Here is a 22,450-nt window from a genome sequence, read left to right on the forward strand (position 1 = left end):
TTTGAATGTTGATTTCGATTACTTTTCAATCAATCGAACAGCCCTAATGTTCTTAATTTACAATAAAATGCAGGAAGAGTTCAGGTGTTGTTAATGGTGGACTGTACAGCTGTCACGCATGTAGTTAACCTGCATTTTCAAAGAAGTGAAATCTATATATGTATTCATGGATATCACCCATGTTCACTACATGCTTGACAGCTGTATAGTCCACTCTTTACACAACACCTTAACCCTTACTGTGTTTTATTGTAATATAAAATGGTCACCTTTTGTAACATGGATCACAGTTGTGATTTTTAATTTTAAGCACACAGAAAGGATTTTACAGTGTTTAGTTTTAACAAGTAGCATTTGAAGTTGACAAATAGTTATAGTCCGTTTGTCTGTTAGTGTTATACTTTTTTTTTTTGTAACACCTCAATAAATTATATTTATTTTATAAACATTTAAACACCATTTAATGCTAGGTACAATGTAGCAAAGGGATAGAAGTCACTGAAAGACTGTATCCCTAGATTTTAAGTTTATTAAACCTCTTTAAGACAGATCAGTAAAAGTGCTTTAAGGATAGTAGCAACGTATATTAAAATTTTGTTCTAAAAAAACTTGACATGAGTTTTATTTTTTTAAAGAGATAAATGGTTTAAGTACTGCACAATCTCTCCTAAAATATGTGCAGCTACAGAATAATGCATCTTTTACTTGCTCATGTGTTATTGAATACACTGCCAACTTGTAAATATATATGGTTGTGTATAAAAATAAATTAAATTTGGCAGTTTATTAAAAGACACATGAGCAAGCAAAGATGCATCATTAATAAAACAAACACTAATGACAACTATTCAATCCACTTTCAAGGCTACATCCTGTAGTGCACCACATTACAGTTTATTGGAAAACCCCCAGCAAGTTGTTAATCTGACATGCATGTACAGAAACAGCCTAATTTGGCTGTTAATGGAGCTGGAATGGTTGCATTATGAGCAGTCTTACATTAAGCTGATCTGATTATCAAAAAGCAATCCATGCAGATTGGGAAAAAATATGGGCTGCTTCACAACATGAGTCCAAAACAGCAGATGCACTGAACTGCAGCATCATGTATGAGATCTATGAAACGTCACAAAATGGTGAACAGGGCCTGTAATGGCTGTCTCGCTCGTGCATCTACATAACACAGTGCCCTCTGCTTGCAGCCTGAGTACGAGTGTTAGGGAGAGACCCAGGACATGATCCACTAGATGTCAGTGTGATGCTTTGTCTGTCACGATCAGACGGCTGGACTTGAGGTCTGTGAGCTCCTCAACAGCTGCTGCTGAGACAAGGGTAATTCATTACATTGCACACTGACAATCGCTCTGCTGCCTTGGTCTGGCAGTGTTTTGGGTGCTGTGCTGGTGACTGGAATCTGCTTAAGGCAATTTCGGGGCTCTGGCTGTAACATTTCGGTTAATAAAAATGGCAAACTGCTGTATTTGCTTACAATTATTTGAACAAAACAGTACATATGTACATTGTTGTTCTACAGCAAAGGCTGATATGCAACATCGGATATCCGCCATATGTTTTGTGGCAGACGAAGTAAGGTTTTGCAGAAGAAATGGATGCTGGAAGCTTAATTTTATTCTCCAAGCAGCTTTGGTCCATCATGCTAAGCTCTTACAAGGATAGTTTGCATAAAACTAAACATTTAATCACCCTTTACTCTCTAAAGTTTCAAATCTTTGGGTGTCACAAAGATATTCTGAAAAATGTTAGAAATCCGTAATATTTACGGATATTCAAATATAATGGATGTCAATGTTTGCATGTTTCTAACATTTTTCACATGCTCTGAAAACTTTGTTTCAAGTGAGTTGTGAGATTTTCCACTTTGGGTGAACTATCCCTTTAACCTGACCAAGGCTGATAGTGAATCCCATGTCACTGTTCTGTATTTAACAATGTGGCAGCAGGATGGCTACCATGCAGTCTCTTGAAAGAGCTGTATGGAGGTCAACATTGAAGAGGAGGAGGGGGCTTCCCCCAGTAGACAGACCTTGGGGGCCGGGGGCCCTCAGGCAGGCGACAGTGCAACAGCTGTTATGTGCTCAATGGCCCCTTTTGTTCTCTGCGCACAGACGCTGGTGGCAGCAGCAGCAGGTGCCCATTGGATGATCTCCCAGCCAACACTGCCAAAAGTCACACCTAGTCGGAGCTCTGTGTCCCCGGTCTGCCACTAATATTCATAATGCCATCAACTACTACCACATCATCCAGTGAAAGATTTGATCATTATCTATCTATCTATCTATCTATCTATCTATCTATCTATCTATCTATCTATCTATCTATCTATCTATCTATCTATCTATCTGTCTATCTGTCTGTCTGTCTGTCTGTCTGTCTGTCTGTCTGTCTGTCTGTCATCTATCCATCCATCCATCCATCCTTTTTCGTTATTCTGAGTTTATATTATGCAACCTTGTCCTCACAAATTTTAGATATAATTGAAATTGTGGGTTTTTAAATAGCAAAATACATGTTTTCCCCTAACAATCATGAGAAAAAAATCTTGAGTGTGAAATTCAAGAAGAAAAGTCTCAGCTTTATTAACTACTTTTTTCCTCGTAACTGTTTAAATCTTGAATTTGTATTTTGGAAAATAAATACTTGCAATTCTCATCCTTTCAGATTGTAACTCTCAGAAGTTTCGCAAGTAATTACAATTAAGTTTCTTAATTAAAATAGAACACTGACAGTAGCTCACAATTGCTATGTAAACACAATAATTTGTTCCCTATTAGTTCATGATCGTTTCTCACTGAAAACACAGAAGATTACACTTTCTTTAAGTTGTGTGAATGTAAAAAGATAAATAGAAATACTGTTGCAATTCTGAAGACTTTGTAAGACCAAAACTTGTGTGATTTATAAACTTTATAAAAAGTTTCACTTAGAAATTTCAAGAGAATGTCACAACTAAAAAGTAAAAAAGCTGAATTTTTAACAATTTTCTTATCAAATCTACACTCTTAAAAAATAAAGAGGCCAAGAAGAACTCAAAAACATCAACTTATACAGCATGAGTTTTACTCAGTGGATGCCCTTACAGCTGCAACCCATCACTGGGAAACACCCATATCCCATTCACGCACATACACTACGGACAATTTAGCTTTCCCAGTTCACCTACAGCGCATGTCTTTGGACTTGCGGGGGAAAACAAAGCACCCGGAGGAAACCGCCAGTACCACTAGTACTTTTTGTGGAATAAAAAGGTTTTATATATGTTAAATGTTCTTCATGGATCAATCAATGCCTACACTAAAAATGTTATGACAAAAAGTCAAGACAACATATGTTGCTTTAACTCATTAGTAAGTTGTTAAGGTTTCAACTGATTTTTTTAAGTTATATCATGTTTAGTAGTTTTTAGTCAGTTTGTTTGATGTAAGTTGAGATGACTAGAAAATTTAACTTGATTCAACTCAAAAATTTAAGGCGGCAAGATTTTTTACAGTGTATAAAGAACCTTCATTTTAAAGAGTACTTAAATAAATTGTATTTTACAGTAATCATATTGTTTTACTTTTTAAAAATATATATATTTAGGATGAATACATTTTAGAAGTAGTGTTGTCCTAATGAAAAATAACTCATTCAGCGAATACTGTTCCAACGTCTAATATTCAAAATATCTCAAATCTAAAATGTCTATAATCTATGTTTAAGATTTGAGCCGTCTCATTTGAACATGTAAGCCACTCCACGCAATGGCGTGGCAGACCCAAGGATGAGTTTCTTTTCAGATTAACAAAGGGTCAGCTTTCCAGTCCTTGAGTGAATTGCTTGTTTGTAATTGTTAATTGAGTAGTTCAGGTGCTGTCAGGGTTGAAATGTATAATCAGCCTACATGCATTAATGAGTCAGTGTTGTGCTGATCTGTCTCCTGAACGACACAGGGTGGGGAGTAAATTGTTTTAGATAACTCATTTACATGACTCAGTTTTAGGCAAAATACGCAGGCTTTTCTCGGGTTGTTAGCAAGCCATCTTCATCAAAAGCCCCCTACGGTTCTCAGAGGTGGCGGGGGCTAAAAAGCTATTCACACACAACTTTTCTTTAGTTCAGAGGAAAAAATTCAATCTTTATGGTTTCTGTTTTCACCAAGAACAGTTCAGCTAATGGGGTATAAGCGGTTGTCTGTTTATACTCTTAAATAGTAAGTTTTTTATTCAATGTTTTATTTATCAGAATCAAACTGTTTACTTGCATAACTCATTATCATAAGTGGGGTCAAAAAGACTTTTTTATATCATATACATACAAACACACACACACATATATTTTAATTAGGTAAATGTTTAATATTTTATTGCTTTAATGATTTTTGCTATTGTTATCTTAGTTCATTAAATTAAACAATAAAATGCTTTTTACAAATTTACCAGCAGTGCATTTTCATCTGCCATCACAATAAATCCTTTAAGATGTATTCTAAACTTAAAACTTTTGTTAATTAATTAACATATGAATGACAAACGCAAACAAAGAAATTTGCCTACTCTATTGTCTCAATATAAACTTGATCACAAAATGAACATAGGAATGTACCATACATAAAAAATAAATAAATAAACAAACAGATAAATATACAGGGCCAACATCAGCAAAAAAAAAAAAAAAAAAAAAACTTAAAAAACACAGAACAGGCGGTGGCTAATGCCAAATATATTATCTTTTTAATCCCGTGTTGATGTTTTTGCTTAACAGACTACATGATAACTTTATCATAGCCTTAATCTCAGTGCGATGTCACTTATTTGAGCCCGTTTAATTGTCAACAGAATGATATCAGTTTAATTTTAACTCTATTTCGACAAGGTCTATAAGTTCATCAGCTGTCAAACTCAACTGTCACGGAAGAGCTTTCCCGCTTAAGCACGTGGCGGCAACTTTGTTTACACACGTGACTTACTGTGGCGTTTTCCTTTACGTCATCAGCGAAAGTCGTGGGCGCGGTTTTTTGAGCCTTGTCAGGGGCAGAAACCTAGAAGAAACGCAGATAACTGTGCTGCTGGAAGGACTTTAGTGGGCTATTTAAATATTACAGGTCAGTTTTGTACCAAGGTTCTTATTAAATTATATTGACCATGCTTTAATGTAATGACGAACCAACCGATGTGTTCAGTTTGAAAGCAACGTTACTTAGCGTTAGCATCCCCCGTCTTGGCGCATATAAGTTAACGTTAACGTCAGGCAAACATTTATGACTTTTAACATTTCTAACATTTAAGAACTTTTACTTAGGAACAGAACTGCATTACATCAAATACCTGCAGCGAAACCTGAGTTATTACAAGGATTAAGCAAATTGGAGAATTTAGCTGTGAAGCTTAATAAACGTTAAGTGAAGTAATTGTGATTACGTTAGCTTAAATTTAGCTTAAAAAGCAAATTTTGCAAGACTGAAGTTGAATTGGAACTACAGGAATATAATGAATTGTAGTTTTGATTTATATACAATTTATTATATTAAAGTATCATATATATATATATATATATATATATATATATATATATATATATATATATATATATATATATATATATATATATATATATATTAAATCTTATTGCCATCAAATTATACTGCTATCTTGAGTTACATTTTATGACACAAAATGTAAGGACATATTATGTAGTAGCGAAACAAAATCAACAATATTGTTATTGATTTGATTGTTGAAACCTCTGTTCATCCCTGACTTGTATGCAATAAAAAATTAACACATATCTTTAAATTTTCATTCAACCACTTAGCCACTTTATCTATCTATCTATCTATCTATCTATCTATCTATCTATCTATCTATCTATCTATCTATCTATCTATCTATCTATCTATCTATCTATCTATCTATCTATCTATCTATCATCAACCTACCTACCTACCTACCTACCTACCTACATACATACATAAATACAAACATAGAGAGAGAGAGAGAGAGAGAGAGAGAGAGAGAGAGAATAGAATTGAATAGATGAGCCTATTAAAGTAATAAAATTTAATTGCTAGTAGTAAAGTTTCAAGACAACCATTTATTATTTGTTTAGTTTGTTGTGAGACCAGGAAATATATTATCTTTGAATTCTAATTGATGCTCTCTGGACGTAAAATTCTGCATCCTGTGTGCTACAGCAAGTGCTGCATGATTATGAAAAAATGTGCAAAATTTCCAAGAAATGTTTTCTTGTGCTGTGAAAAGATGCTGTTATTCAGCACCCCAGCTTTAATGCTATACACACTATATCATATGACTAGTGCTTGTCATGTAAAGTGTATACCTGAAGCTTATTTAAAAAGTTTAAGTTTAAAGAATAAGTTTCATTGTACTTACTTTTGCTTATTTTACATGCAGTGTTGCCAACTCATTCTCAGGGCAAGTTGTTAAAGGTTGGTTGATTTGTAGCTAAAAGTTTCCAAATGACCTTTTAAAGCAAATTCAATCAAAAGTCATCAACTATTACTGAGAGTAACTGACCAAGTGAATCTGTAAAGCAGTATTACTAGTTGTTATGAGCAACTATTACAGTAAGTCTGTAAAAACAGACTTTAAATACAAAGTAAATTTTTTTATTACACATTACATTGTCGGCGACGCAGTGGCATAGTGGGTACGTTCGCCTCACAGCAAGAAGGTCACTGGTTCAAGCCTCGAGTCATTTGGCATTTCTGTGTGGAGTTTGCATGTTCTCTCTGTGTTTCCTCCGGGTGCTCTGGTTTCCCCCACAGTCCAAAGACAAAAACATATGCTGGATAAGTTAACGGTTCATTCTTCTGTGGGGACCCCTGATTAATAAAAGGACTAAGCCGAAAAGAAAATGAATGAATGAACATTGCATTGTTTTATTTATTAGAATAACTAAAAAATATATGTAAAACAATAATTTTCTAGCATAATATTATCAATGCATTTCTGTACTTTAAATTTTTATTCATATTGTTTGCTTTGAATGAGATATATCATATGAACAATGATTGCTAAACAAATTAAAAGCAAAGAAAATCCATATAAATATAAAACAATATGAACAAATACTTAAATAAAATGATAATTTTTTTAATTAATTAAATTTGATCTGTAATAAAATAATTAAAATAAATATTTTATTAAGATAAACACACAATAGTATGAATAAAACAAACAATTTAATAAAAAGTAATGTAGATAATCTAATTATCATCAAATAATTAATACAGAAAGCCTTAAATAAGATCTATATAATAGTAATAAAATGTGGTTGAAATATGGAAAATTTTATTATAAAATAACTTACACTAACAGTCCAAAAACTAGTACACCCAAATTTATATGATACAGAAAAATATTAAATACAAATTAAAAAGGAGGAAAAATCAAGAGAAGCAAAAATGAAAAAAAGAAAATAAAGTTCAAAGTTTGTAGCTTGTATTTAATTGTATTCTCTTTCCATTTCTAAATATATTTGGTGAATAAAATATTATTTTAATAAATATATCTGTTAAAGAGCCCATATTATACATGAAATAGGGTCATATCCTGGTTGTAAGGGTCTCCAACAACAGTCTAATATGCATGCAAGGTCAAAAAACACTTTCATGGTCTTATAATCTGCATTTATTTTTAGCTAATTATCCCAGCGACTCCTGTATGAATCGTCCAGTGATTCATTTGTTCCCAAACCCCTCCTTAGCGCGGAGCTAATCTGCGCTGATTGGACCGATGACAGTCTGTCGCGATTGGTCGACTGCCTTCAGTCAGAGAGGGAAATGGCCAATAGCTAATCAGCAATTTAAAAAGTAATCACAGTTCATACTCGCTCGATAGTGTAGACGTGGATTTTAGCTGCCACACTATGGCGAGTGGATAGTGCCACGGATAACCGAACGAAGGAGACAGTCGTGTACTCGCCATACCACACACACACAAAAACACACACACACCTCCGGATGACAACGCTCCCGCTTCCGCCCGCACCCGCCAGGTTTTAGCCTGAGAACCCGCTCCGTTTTCTGCCCGCCGCGCCCGGTCCCGCTAGAGCGGAGAACACAACCAAAAATCACCCAGTATACAGTCCAGACAGCCAAGCTGTCTGTATAAACACACACACACACAGCACAAAGCACACAAAGCTCGTTCGTTCGCTCTCTCTTTCTCTCTCTCTCTCTCTCTCTCGAGCTCTCATACGCGCGCGTGCGCACTAACACACACACAAGCACCACGCAGACTCTCTCTTTCTAATTCGCATAGCAATATTCGTGATATTGCTAGACTGCCCGCTCCCGTCCCAAATTAAACCCGTTACCGACCGCTCCCGCGATTTATTCGGAAATTTATTCCCGCGGCTGTCCCCGCGCCAGATTTCTGCGGCGCGGGAATAAATTTCCGAATAAATCGCGGGAGCAGAACTCTAGCACGGAGCTCCATAAACAAACAGCACGCGTCGCGTTTTTAACGTGACTTTGCACGCGATAAGATAATATATCCAGTTAACCTGATACAGTACACGCGGTTACAAGTAACAAATCACAACTAAATACATTTGCAAGCTAGAGTAAACGAGGCAACAACTTTAACCGCACGTACTTACACTTGAGAAATGGAAGAAACCCATCCTGACGTCCATCAGTTACTCTTTACTGATCCTTCCTTTAACAAACTCAGATGAAGTATTCTTTGTAGCATGTAGCTTCCAGAAGTTTCCAACTGCTTGGTTATAATGCTGATGTTTCATCTTTGGGTAGAGACTCAATATAATGTCCATCTGCAGTGTTACTTCAATCGACCGGCATGTTTGTGTGCGTGTGTTTGTGGGTGTGCGTGTGTTTGTGGGTGTGCATGTGTGTGTGTGTGTCTGTGGGTGTGCGTGTGTGTGTGTGTCTGGGTTTCTGCGTCAGAGGGCGGGGCCTCAGGTTTGAAATCTCCCGGGTTTGCGCGTGCACGTGAATAACTTGGTTTCGTTCGTACGTCATGGCGAAACACCTAATGAGTCGGTATCAAGGCGACTCGTTTGAAGCACTATGAGTCGACTCTTTTATAGATGAATCAACCGTTTTAAACACTGTATTCTTACAGATTTAAGCCTTAGCTGGATACTTCACTTCACTTAGAGCTGTGTTACACACTACATGGAGGGGAATTTTCAAAAACCCATAATATGGGCTCTTTAAATAAATCTGTTTTGTTTAAATGCACCAAAAGACACTGCCTTTACTCACTGAGAAATGGAGAAACATTCATTTTCAAAATGAGGTGAACTTAAAAACTTTATATAAAAAATATTTTTTATACATTTTGCATTTGGTTATATTTGGAGGTGTGTGTTGACAACCTTTGATTTAGATAAAAAAGTGTGCCATTCCAAGAGTTGCCAAATGAATTTTAGTAGTTTTGTAATCGAGAAAAATTTGCCAGGGTAGTCTAGCAACAAACTTAACAAAACTGGTAACAATGTTATGCTGCCCCCTCTCTTATATTTCCATCTCCTGTTCACAGCAGAAACACACACACAGACTTCTGTGAAAGTGATGAGATTTTTAAGCATCAGACTCTGTTTTTAAGTTTGTCAAGATCTACACTACCGATTTGGGTTCAGTTTTATTATTTTAAAAAAAATTGTTCATCAAGGCGGCATTAATTACATGTAAAAAAGTTAAATTGTTAAATATTTGTTACAATTTTAAATAACTGCTTTCTTATTTTATGTAGTTTCAAATGAAATTAGTACTCCAGACATTATTGCTTTTAATACTATTAAATTAATAATAATAAAATTAATGGTGGTAGTAGAAGTAGTAGTAGTAGTAATAATTAGTATTAGAGAGGTTTCTAAAGGATCTTGTGACTCTGAAGACTGGAGTAATAATGAAGGTAAAAATTAATGTTTAAAATGATTGGAAAAAAATGATCATATTAAATGATAAACTACTTTTGAACAGTTATTTTATAGTGCAATAAGATTTCACAATTTTACAATTTGTACTGTATTTTTGATGAAATAAATGCACCCTTGGTGAGCAGGAGAAGCTTATTTTAAAACATTTAAAAATCCCACTGACCCCAAACTTTTGACCGGTACTTTCTCAAAATCTGAGAATCTCATTTGTTCCCGATGTCTGTTTTCCCTCTAAACAATGGCACATTGGCATGAAGCTTATGAGCCCGGGAACAACTGTTAAGCCTGTTTTAAACATGTGCAGCGCGTCTATAAGGAAAACAGAAGATGCTGCTTATGCACGTGTCACATTTGATCATTTGCATGCTATTTGCTTGTGAATGATTTGCATATGTCCGGGTGCGTTTGTGTTTGCCGCCCCCTTATGGTTGAATAGACAAACTGCTCGGCTGATCCGGCATCAGCTGGGCTGATCTTACCCCAGCTGTCTCTGGGCACTGCTCCCAGTCTATTTAAAACAAGAAGAGGAGGGTGAATATAATCAGGGCTCATCTTTGTTGTATATCAGATTAAGAGGAACCCTTCGTCTGTTCTGTGGGGGTGGACAGTAATTTTGCTGTTTTGTTTGCTTGCGAGGCAGTATGATATTTCAAAAGTATAGAGACAATTGAAAATCTTTTTGCCGCAGAACGAACAATTTGCGGTTGGGCGTTCAGCGTCCTTATGCTGATTTCTTTTCTTATGTTTAAGCGTTTAGAGTAAAAAGATTTGCGTAGTCTGAAAATAAATGATCTGGTGTCTGAACGGCAATTAAATTTCAGAAGAAGGCGAAGGCTCCCACCCTTACGCCCAGATTACCTGATAATAAAGAACATCAGGAAAGATCTGTGTAATGTAATTACGTGTGTTTTACTGTAATTGTTGTGCTTGATAGCCCGAGAAAGAAGCTGCAGGCTTTCCGATTTATTTGTGTTTAGATCATTGGGGACCTCTGTTCCTTTTAGGTATTATGCTGCTTGTGTGTGTGTGTGAAGTATGAGGGCCGTTTCCTGTCGACTCTGCCGCGTGTATTCTCTGTTCATTGTAATGCCTTTAATTAAAGTGATTTTATTCACAGGCACACAGCTGGCATCGGCGACTTTCCATTAGGCATCTGAGTGGCCGCCTCGCTGGTGGGAGGACCCGCACTGGGGCCGCTTCCTGGGGAACACAATACTAGTTTCATCTCCCCTCTGAGTTTGTTGTGTGTTTTGAATTTATTAATCATTGATTTTAATGCGTGCCTCTTGACAGTGGCAGCTACCCATGCATTAATTAATTCCTGAGATCCTCTTTTACAAAATGGCATTTAGAAACAATGCAGGGTCGGCCAGGGTTGCCTCTGACCTATAAAGAGATGTGCTGAATGCGAAATGTCAAAATTTGCTTTTATTTGTTCATGGTGGTGGCGCTTCTTCACAGCTTTTATTGGCTCTTTTTTCTGTCGATGGCATGGCGATATAAAGGCCTATTTTCGTAGCCATTGAAAGAGCAGTAAATAAAGTTCTTTATGATTGCGCTGCTCGAGGGCTCAGGCTCGTTTCGCTGAAAACGCTTCTTAAACTCACCTGCTTTGCATGCGCTGGCAAGCAGTCAATCGTCGAGCGAATTGTTGGTCTTAAGTTGCAAAGAAAGGTGCTTTGCTGGTGACAATAGAGCGACTGTGTTTATCCGTTCAGGTCTTAAGGAAGTATGTTAAAGAAATTGCCCTCAGTGAATTGTGTGGATTAAAAAGGCAGATTAGATCTCAAAGGATGCATAAGGGAGCTGCATTTGAATTTGGAGTAGGATTTGAATGCATTCAGACTTGCGTTATTTTTTTTCTTATTTATCGAAGAACGGGGGGGGGGGGACACTTATTCATCCAGTTAAATGAGTAAATAGTCTGTGCGCTTGAAAAGATAAAAGCTATGCTCATAATCCGTATTGACACTCAGAGATGCGGAAAGGAAGATTCCTAAGACCCATCCGCAACCTGCCCCGCTGAAAGGGCCTGATCCCCATTCAGGAGGCAGACCTAATGCTAAAGATTTCCTGACAGATTTCTTTCGCTGGATTGATCAGGACATGGTGCTAGTAAGCGAGCGCGCCCACAGAGACATTTAGGAGGGCGCTCGGTTAGCAGGTGCTTATCGCTTGTCTCAAGGAGCTTCTACCAGCCACAGAGAGCCTGATTGTGGCTGACGTTGTTCATTGTGCTTATGTGGCAGAATGGTAGGATACGCTCGGTTGTCTTGATAGGAAAGCCCCGCAGATGTCTTCTTCATTCTGGAAAACTTAAAGGGACTTTTTTCGACTCAAATTCTAATGCTAAACCTTTCTTTCTTCTGTGGAGCACAGAGGATATTTTGAAGATTTCTTAAGTCTCTTTGTTTATACATTGACAGTTAAACGGGGCCAGAATTACCTAAGATTTACAACATGCGCCATGTCCAAACTCGTTCCTGGAGGGCCGGTGTCCTGCAAAGTTTAGTTCCAATCCCAATCAGACACACCTGGGCGAGCTAATCAAGCTCTTACTAGGCTTTCTAAAAACATCCTTGCAGGTGTGTTGAGGCAAGTTGGAGCTAAAATCTGCAGGACATCAGCCCTCCAGCACCAAGTTTGGACACCCCTGACACAGGGCAACTGCCCATTTTTTCATCAGCAGTGTTGGGGTACTAAAGCGAGTTACATATAAAATTACTTTTCTAAGTAACAAGTAATGCCTTACTTGTAAAAATTAAGTAATAATATTTGAGTTACTTTTTTAATGGTCATAGTCACGTTTCCACACTCGAAGAGAGAATACATTTCTGCAATGGAAATATTCTCATTATTTTGAACACAGAAGAAAAGGTAAAAAGGATTATCTGAATGAACAGTGATTTTACTTTTTAATAAGACAAAAAGTACAAAAGTAGCAAAGACATTGTTTTAAACAGTCATTAATCTGTATATACAGCATGTATAGCTCTGTGGTCAGGAAGTTCTCCAAAGATAACATTAACCTACATTCATTTTTTACTGTGTTTTTTGAAGGTAAATAAAGTTATACAGTGTCTTGTTATTTGTAGAGTTCCACAAACAAACCCCATGCATGTTCTGAAAGAGATCCAGCCTCAGCCAAGTCAGAAAAAGTAACTCAAAAATAACTCAAAATTAATGTAACGCATTACTTACCATAAAAAGTAACTACGTAACGCAACTAGTTACTTTTTTGGGGAGTAACTCGATCTTGTAATGTATTACTTTTAACTTTCCCCAACATTGTTCATCAGTGTTATTTCTGGAACTACTTGGCTGTTGTTTGCATATCAATGGCATTTTATTGCTTCTTAATAAAGGGATATCACCAACTACTGACCTGGTTTGCATAAAACAGCATTTGTATTAGGGCTATGATATTAAAGACAAATGTTATTTGTGATAGATTGCTAAATAATGCAATATTCAGTAAGCGATACAATATATAAAAAAACAGTGTTATATGGAACATGTGTTATTTCTGGGGGGTAAAAATCTAAAAGTGTAACTTCTGAAAGTCAACCGCCATGTTTTGCATGAAACAAATTGTTTTAACAGTGTGATGAAAAAATAAACAAAAGGAAAGAAATATCACCACCACTTCGCTCCACTGGTGTACTTACTGTATATCAAGAACAATTAGTAAAAGAAAAAGCTTTGAAACGGAGTCAAGTTACTTCTTTGCTGTCTTATTTTTTTCTTAACATGGCATGATTGCTTAATCATATGTTATTTTCAGCAGCTGTACTAAATTAGATTTTTTGACAATTAAAAAACAGCATGTCCTCTCTGCTTGGTTTCAGAGATTCATGTTCTTATAGGCTAACTACATTACTTGATATGCTGAAAAGCCTTTCAGAGGATTGGGTTATAGTGACAGGCACACAAATGATAATTTTGTATTAAACTTAGTATTAAAGCACTCCTTTATTGTAAAACATTTTTAAAATCTCAGTAATTTTGATATATTGCACAACCGTAGGATTCATTTTGTGAAAATTTTGTGGACTGTGTGTGAAAGTAGACAAACCTCAAATGTTAGCTTAAGTTGTAGCCCATTATTAGTTTTTCTAACTATGTTTCATATAAAATAAAAGCCAACATTGGGTGACCTGGCCAATGTTCTGTGCCATGCTAAGTACTTTTTAGGACACTGTTTGTTTCTATTGCCCCTGGAGCTACTGATGCAGTGTTTACATCAAACCTGTCTGTGGTCTTGAATGTTGCAACAGTTTGAGGCTGTCTACATTGGACTTAACCAAGCACTCACTACAACCCATTTGTTCTTGGTGATCATAAATAGAGTGAATCATCAGTTCACTGTTTCAGATTTGTCGCTTGCACACTCAGTGTAGACAGCTTCACTGTTTAAAATAAGCCTTATTGTTTTTAGATGCACCCCTTGCATCTGGAGTGTATAATGGCAATTGCAGTGATGCATTGAGTTTATCAGTAAGTGATTGGCTTTTATATAGAAGGCAGGACTTTTCTGCCGTATCACATCTGCACTTTCTCCCATTTCTTGCAGGAATTATGATTTTCACCAAATTTGACTCAGATGTTTTTCAGACCATGCTGGCAAAAAGTTATGGCATTCATGCCAGTAGGTGACACGGTTTTCGTTTATGCCACTGACAAATGTGTCAAAGATCATCTGTAATTTATTGGTACCTCACAATAACTGCAACACAAACATTTGGTAACAGCACCACCTAGTAGTAATGTGTTAAAAACCCCTAACTAACTATCAATAATGAATCTTCCAAAACAGCTAATAAATGTTGATTGCATAGTTTTATTGTGGGAAAATTAATATCAATCTACTCCTTGGGTCATGTCAAGAACATTTTTACAGAATATGCCATATTAGAGCAAACTTCCTGTCCTCCATATTGATTTTGTTCAAAAAGGTTATTTTGCGAAATCTTTCTCGACCGTTGGTTCAATTTTCACCAAATTTGACTCCGATCATCTTCAGACCATAATGACCAAAAGTGATGAAAATCATGTCGATAAGCGAAACACTTGTTGTTTATGGCATCAATAAATGTGCTATAGCACAATGTCAAAGTGCATCTGAGGCTGTGCTTAAACATGTTGACACTGAACTTAGGTGGGCCATTAGCAACTCACAATGACCCAACATATAAATTTTGGTAACAGCGCCACCTAGTGGTCACAAGTTATAAACCATTCATTATTCGTCAATAATGAATCAGAAATGTGTTAATAACTTTACTCTGCTTATGTTGATTGTGGTAATATTTTTCTCAACTTGTTCTTTTGGTAATGCTGAGAACACATACCAAATATGCCAAATTTGGTTAAACTTCCTTTGCGCCATATTGATTTTGTTCAAAAAGCTTCTTATGCAAACTTCTCCTACACAGTTTTCCAAAATATCAACAAATTTAACAAAACAGACCATGATGACAGAGTGTTATGAAATTCGTGTCAATAGGCGAAACAGTTTTTGTTTAGGGCACCAACAAATGTGCTCAAATGTGCTCATTCTGCTTCTGGACTGCTTAGCCCCTAATTGCTGCTTGCAGCTATATTTGTATCTTGTCTTCGTTAATGAACATTGTCATCTATGTGTGAAACTATGAGGAAAACATTGTAAACTAGAAAAAAATTTTTTTTGAAGATGTTGATTTTGAATGTAAATAATATATTATACATTTATTTGAAAATATATTTATTTTATGCATTTAAAGACTGCATGTAGTTTGAGAGCGTAAAGAGATTAATGCTACATAATTCACAGTGCTTCAGGAGAGGTGGCACTTCTTATGGCATGCTTTACTTAATGCAATCCTCTGACAATTGTTTGCACAATCTTGGGTGATGTTATTTTTTAATCAAGATCTCTGCTGTTGAGCACAATTACATAAAAAGAAGAAATGATGCAGGCTTATGGTTTTAACAAAAGCATATGCCATCGATTAACAAGCTCACAGCTCACAGTGGGTCTCTGTTTAAAGGTTTATTATTAGTTATCATTCAGAATCAACTCCCCTATGGAGAATGAATGGGATTTTTAATTCTGGAACATGACGGTTGCACTCTATTGACGTTCATTGTATGGACACAGATGCTTTTCAAACTATGATCTTTTGTTCTCCATTGAAGAAAGAAAGTCAATGACTAGTCTTCTAAATAGCATCAATCTGTGAAGGATTCTTGCCAGAACTTTTCCGAATATTTCACCGATTTGATATCATCACCTTCAGCCATTTTCACAGTTTGCCCATCCTCGCCATTTTTCCATCTCACATGTGTTTAAGGACCCCCAAGCACTGCTAGCCACAAAGCCTAAACGGTGCTGCCCTTTCTTTTTTCCCTCCATCTCTAAAGAGGGAAGAACAGAGGCAGAGCGCGCGAGAGAAAGAGTGAGCCATCGATCAGTGCCGATCGTTACACGGCCCCGCACCCTGCCTCTCATTGTTTTTTATCTTGTCTCTCAAGCAGGGTGAACCCTTGTTGCCATGGCATCCCCCACACATTGGCGATGGCACTTCAACCCTTTAGCTTAATGATCTCTTGGCTGATAGCCTACTTGTCAGGCTGACTCGCTCTGTCAAGAAGCAAGGAGGATATTTGAATCACTGGCATAACCATAACATCTCCTCACAAGCTATTTCCACTTTACTTTCACAAAAGCGGGGCAGCTAACCATCCCCTTCACCCCCCGAATCACGCACACACACACACACACACACATATAGGCCCACATTGATTATTTATTTCAGACTTCTTGTACTTCAGCATTGTACAAGTCTCCCGATGCCGAGCGAAATCTTATTTTACATGGAATGAAGCCAATTTCCATTCATCGGGTGTCTTTTTTGTTTTTTAGTCATTACTTTAAACCATCACAGTGCTGGCAGATCAGAGCCGGGTGAAGGATTACAGTTCATATAAATAGCTGGCATTGATTCGGCAAAAAGAGAGACTTCTCTGTCATTATGGAGACAGAAAATCCTAATTTAGAAATGTGAACAAAAACGCTGAGCGTTCAATTCAATTCAGTAATCCTCCATATTGCATGAAATCAGAGGTGTCGTGTTACAATGCGCAGTTTAAGTCAGTGTGGAGATTTAGACAAAAGGTAGCGCCTGGAGCTATATCATGATGTACTGAGCTAGAAAATGTGTTCTTAGTCAGTGTTTCATTTCATCTCATTCAATTTTTTCCCCCTTCATATTTGGAAGTACCCTCTCTGTTACCTTTTTATTGCGGTATATGTAGAGATCTCATTTAAATGTATGCAGTTAAGGCCTTTAATATTGAATCGGAGACACAAGCGTGGATAGGCCCTCGTTAATTAACGTATTTTCCTTTTCTGTCTCGCTCACTGTTTCTTTCTCATTGTGTCTTTCAGGCGTGCCTAATCGTACATGACTTTGAGGAGACGACGTGCGCTACAATCCCAGCACGTCGAATTTGAATATGGACAGAAACAGATCAGACATTAGCCACTGCTATTGATCCTCAAATAGGGGCCGAGCTGTCTGTTTTGAACGCCGCTGCCCGGTCGATCCCATCTGACCTACTGTTCACAAGGTAAAAAAAGAGAAAACAAAATGGGGAAGATTCTGCTCATAATTGGGTTGCGGCAGCAGTTGCTATTTTCATCGACAAGAGAGGCTCATCATTTCCAATAACAAGATGGAGAGTTCAGCCTCTCATTGTTCTTATATACTGATATACTTCTTTTTACAGGCGATGTGTAGTAGGTATGCACAGTGCTCAGCATTTATATGTACACCCCTCACAAATCTCTCTTTTAAATTCATATTTTAATAGGAAGCTATACAATATTACATTTGTGCATATACATTAGATTAGTCAGTACTGAAGCCAAATCTGGAGTTTATCTAACAAAATAACTTATGATTACGGTCCAAAAACTAGTAAACCCAAATGTATATGTTATAGAAAAATATTAAATACAAATAAAAAAAAAGAGGAAAAATCAAGAAAAGCAAAAAATAAATTTTAGTTCAAATTTTTCAGTTTGTAATTTATTTGGCAATTTTTAGCTTGACTTTAATTGTATTATCTTTTTAATTTCTTAATATGTTTGGTGACTAAAATATTATTTTAATAAATATATTTGTTTAATAAATCTGTTTTGTTTAAATGCACCAAAATACACTGCCTATATTCACCGAAAAATGTATACAAATAATCATTTTCAAAATGGCCTGTACTTAATTGCTGAGTACTGTATATCCAATGGCAGTTTATGTCAATATATAATGCATCACATTTTAACTATGCTCCTGAACAAAATTCACATTTCAGTATTTTTATTGTAAGAGAAAAAAAATGCAATATATAAAATAACATTTCCCATTTTAAAATGTATCCAGAATGTAGATGTATGCAAATTATTGGTTAATTAATTAAACATATCGGAAAAGTTTGGTCATTTGATAAAAGTCCCAAAATCTTTCTACTGAAAACCTTTTTTTTTTTTTTTTTTTAGAAATCAGCACTGAATTTTAAACTTTTATAACTTTTTTATGGTACTTATTTTGCCACTTTTTCAACTTTCAACTTTAAAACGTTTTCAATAAAAAGTCTTAGGTGTGTACATTCAAGGCATTGAAGATTAGCAAGGGGTGAATTTGGAGGTTAAATTTTTGGGTGTGTGTAAGTAAGTAACAATTAAACAAGTAAATAAAAATATATCAAATCAATCATTTTTTTTCTGGGTTAAATGTTTTTTTTTAAGATGTTGGCACTTTTTAATAAAATGAAGCTAATGAGAACACAATAAGCTACAAAAAATGTAAAACTTTCATTCATTAATTTTTTTTGGTGCTTAGTCCCTTTATTCATCAGGGGTCGCCACAGCCGAATGAACAGCCAACTTATCCAGCATATTATTTTTTACTCAGCAAATTTTTTACCCCTTCTGGCTGCAAATGAGTACTGGGAAACACCCATAACCTCTCGCATTCACACACATAGTATTTGAAGTGTGGAGGAAACCGGAGCACCAGAAGGAAACCCATTTGAACACGGGTAGAACATGCAAACTCCACACAGAATTGCCAACTGACCCTGCCGGGGGTCGAACCACAACCTTCTTGCTGTGAGGTGACATTGTAAACCTCTGAACCACCATGTCACCAAAATTAAAAACTTATATACTGTAAAATAGTTACAGTATATAAGCAATTTAAAATATTTGTAATATGAAATTGATTCAGATTATTCATATTTATAATATACAACCTGCATTTTCAACAGTTACTCCAGTCTTTAGTGTCACATTATCTTTCAGAAATTGATCTCATCTGCTGGGCGACGTGGTGGCGCAGTAAGTAGTGCTGTTGCCTCACAGCAAGAAGGTTGCTGGTTTTAGCCTTGGCTGGTTCAGTTGGCATTTCTGTGTGGAGTTTGCATGTTTTTCCTGTGTTCGTGTGGGTTTCCTCTGAGTGCTCAGGTTTCCCCTCACAAGTCCAAAGACATGTGGTACAGGTGAACTGGGTAAGCTAAATTGTCTAGCTAAAATTGGCCGTAGTGTATGAGTGTGAATGAGAGTGTATTGGTGTTTCCCAATAATGGGTTGCAGCTGGAAAGGCATTCGCTGCATAAAACATATGCTGGATAAGTTAGCAGTTCATTCCGCTGTGGCGACCCCAGATTAATAAAGGGACCAAGCCGAAAAGAAAATGAATGAATGAATCTCATTTGCTTCAGAAACATTTTTAAAATATAATTAATGTTCAAAATGGTTGTGCTACTCAATGTATTTGTGGAAACCATGATATTTTTTTTAATAGATTCTTCAAGTTCAAATATTAAACATGCTTTCTAAAGTTATGAATTGGGTCACTTGTTATCAAATTATGCATCTTTAAAAAATTGACATATTGATTTCAAATGAACATACAAATAATAAACAGACAGACAGACAGACAGACAGACAGACAGACAGACAACTATGATGATTAACATAACACAGTGTCTGTATGCAACTCTGGCCTCATACTATAACAGTATATACTGTTACTAAACTTTTAAAGCAGATGCGTATTAAAGTTTCAATTTAAAAATAATTTTTATGATCCTAAAGATTTTCCATTACTGGTAAATGCTACCAGATAGTAGCATGTTAAAAAGCACATCACTTATTTAAAACAAATGCTGTTTCTCCATGCTTGACAAGTCTCTGTGCATGTCAAGTGTAGGTCACCTGATTTCATGCCAGCTGCTGTTATTTATGTATGCATTTTAAATTTGTCCGTGCACACATCTTCAGATTTTAGTCCTTCGACTCTGATGCGATGTAAATATTAATGCTATGAAATATGCCTGCCGACAGCTTAGGTGAGGATTATTTAAAGTCGGCTCGAAATTTCCTTTCATATCCTTTGGTATGAATGCATGCGCTACTTGCAGGTCTGTAGGATTCCTCTGTCTTGGACTTTTTGGACCACAGCACACAAATACATTAAATGTTTCATTTTAATAGATCACAGAATAAACCTAATGCGTTAAAATGCCCTGATTTAATGCTGCTGTTATGCAGGATGCTCAAGACAGGAGCTGCACATCTTCTCTGTTGCTTTATTGCATTGGCCATGTAGATGCCTTGCGTAAATTGCAACTTAAATTCTCTTTGCCCAGTGAAGCTTTTTATGCACTCTACTGGTTAGTTGCGATGATTTTGTGACATGAATCCACCAACCCGAGTTTACCCACCCTGGCAAATACACTATTTTTATTTCTCAAGCCTGTGAACTTGTGGAAGCAAAAGACTAAAACTCTATTATTCTTCTGTATTTGCTTTACACTGTGTATGAAAAAAATTATTGTAGAACCTTTGCAAGTTTCAAATGCTTATTTTGTCATACAGCATAGAAGGAAAGCTGCATGCCACCCTTCTAAATTTCCATTCTATACAGATCATGGCACCAATGTAACCACTATATTCTGCTTGGCCCAACCTGCGAGTGGGTTTCAAACCAGCATTTCTGGCATCTGGCATGGGAGGTGGGTGTGCTAACAATCCACTAAAGACCACAACCATTAATAGCGATACAGCAAATATTTGGCTGCCAAAAAAATGGCAACCGAAAAAAGGTTATGATTTACAGCAGTATTCAGTGCACTGGTTTCACTCTCCTGCAGTCTAAAACCACTTTCTCACCAAATGCGCAGTGTTATGCTGTGCCATGAAACCCATTCATTTCAATGGCGTGTGCTGTGGAAGAGTGGTTTGTTGCTGCCCAACCAAAGCTTGAGGGCTGCAAAGTGCACCACTGACTAGCTTGCTTGCATACACTGTCAAAGTTCAAAATAGCTCAATATTCCACTCTGTGGAACACACTCTTATCTATTCATGTACCATGCATGCTCACCAGAAAAACAATGTCTGCTCAAATAACCTGACGATAGGAATTGCTTTTGCTGTTGCAATAATGCTACTGTATGCTGCCATGGAAACAATGATAGAATGACGCTTTTCGACATGTTTACTGTCAATAAATTGTGATATTACAAAATTACTCAATATTATTTTATAAAATAATAAATTATTATTACAAAGCATTTTTGGTTTTTGGCCTGTTGCTTCCAGATTTTTCAGAATTCACTTTGATTTTGGTTCAGATTATTTATTTCGGTTAATTTCTAGTTGCTAGTAGACATCATGAGGTCAAGTGAGTGAGGTTTACTCACACAGCTTCATTAAATGACATTATGCGTTTAATAGGGCAGCGCAATATATAGTTTCAGCATTGGTTTTGCAATGTGTATATCCACAATAATCACATGGCAGGATCTGTAATGATGAATTGTGATTATATAGCAGAAAACGCAAATGATTTGTAGAGTCATTGCAAAGTTTAACCATAAAGTTACTAAAAAGTTTATCATCTGCATGTTTTTAAGGCTTGCAACTGTGTAAAAATTAGGGATGTCCCGATCAGGTTTTTTTTGCCCCCCAGTTCGAGTCATTTGATTTTGAGTATCTATCGATACCAAAACCTGATCTGATATTTCTATAATATATAAAAAATAAAATAAAGAAGAGCGAGGAAACAGATCCAGCATGTTTCTTATTTTCTTATTTATTTCACCTTATTTTAACATTCAACAACTCTGTTAGCAAACAGAGCACTTTTATGAGGTCACTTGAACAAATTAAGTAATAAATAACATCAATTCTTTACTTTTGGACTTTAGTACAACAGTAAATAAAAAGTAAATCTAATACAAAAACAAATAGCATCTCAACTTAAAATACCCAACAGGCAATCCCAAGTATACCTATCTCAGAGTTTGCAATGTCAATGTTGTCGTCATCAACTTTATAATACCTTCAGACCGTAATACACAACTACTACTACTTCTACTAAATCGACAACTACTTACAACTACTAAAAATAACCTTAAAATAATAATAATAATGTTGTCAAAGTATTTTTTTATCATGTTTTATTTTTACTCTTTCATG

The 22,450-nt window shown here is 36.2% G+C and overlaps 1 protein-coding gene across 12 annotated transcripts in view; it reads left to right on the forward strand.

The window, feature by feature from the left end:
• The first annotated feature begins 5,002 nt into the window (after positions 1-5,002).
• Positions 5,003-22,450, forward strand: part of znf536 (zinc finger protein 536) — a 496,275-nt gene continuing 478,827 nt past the window's right edge. For all 12 annotated transcript variants that reach the window (XM_073907215.1, XM_073907216.1, XM_073907219.1 and 9 more), the window contains exons 1-2: positions 5,003-5,101; positions 17,357-17,538. The gene's annotated coding sequence lies outside the window, so the exon portion shown is untranslated. The remainder of the gene's footprint in view (positions 5,102-17,356; positions 17,539-22,450) is intronic.

Source organism: Danio rerio, chromosome 7 (assembly GCF_049306965.1).
Source record: "Danio rerio strain Tuebingen ecotype United States chromosome 7, GRCz12tu, whole genome shotgun sequence".
Classification (NCBI taxonomy): domain Eukaryota; kingdom Metazoa; phylum Chordata; class Actinopteri; order Cypriniformes; family Danionidae; genus Danio; species Danio rerio.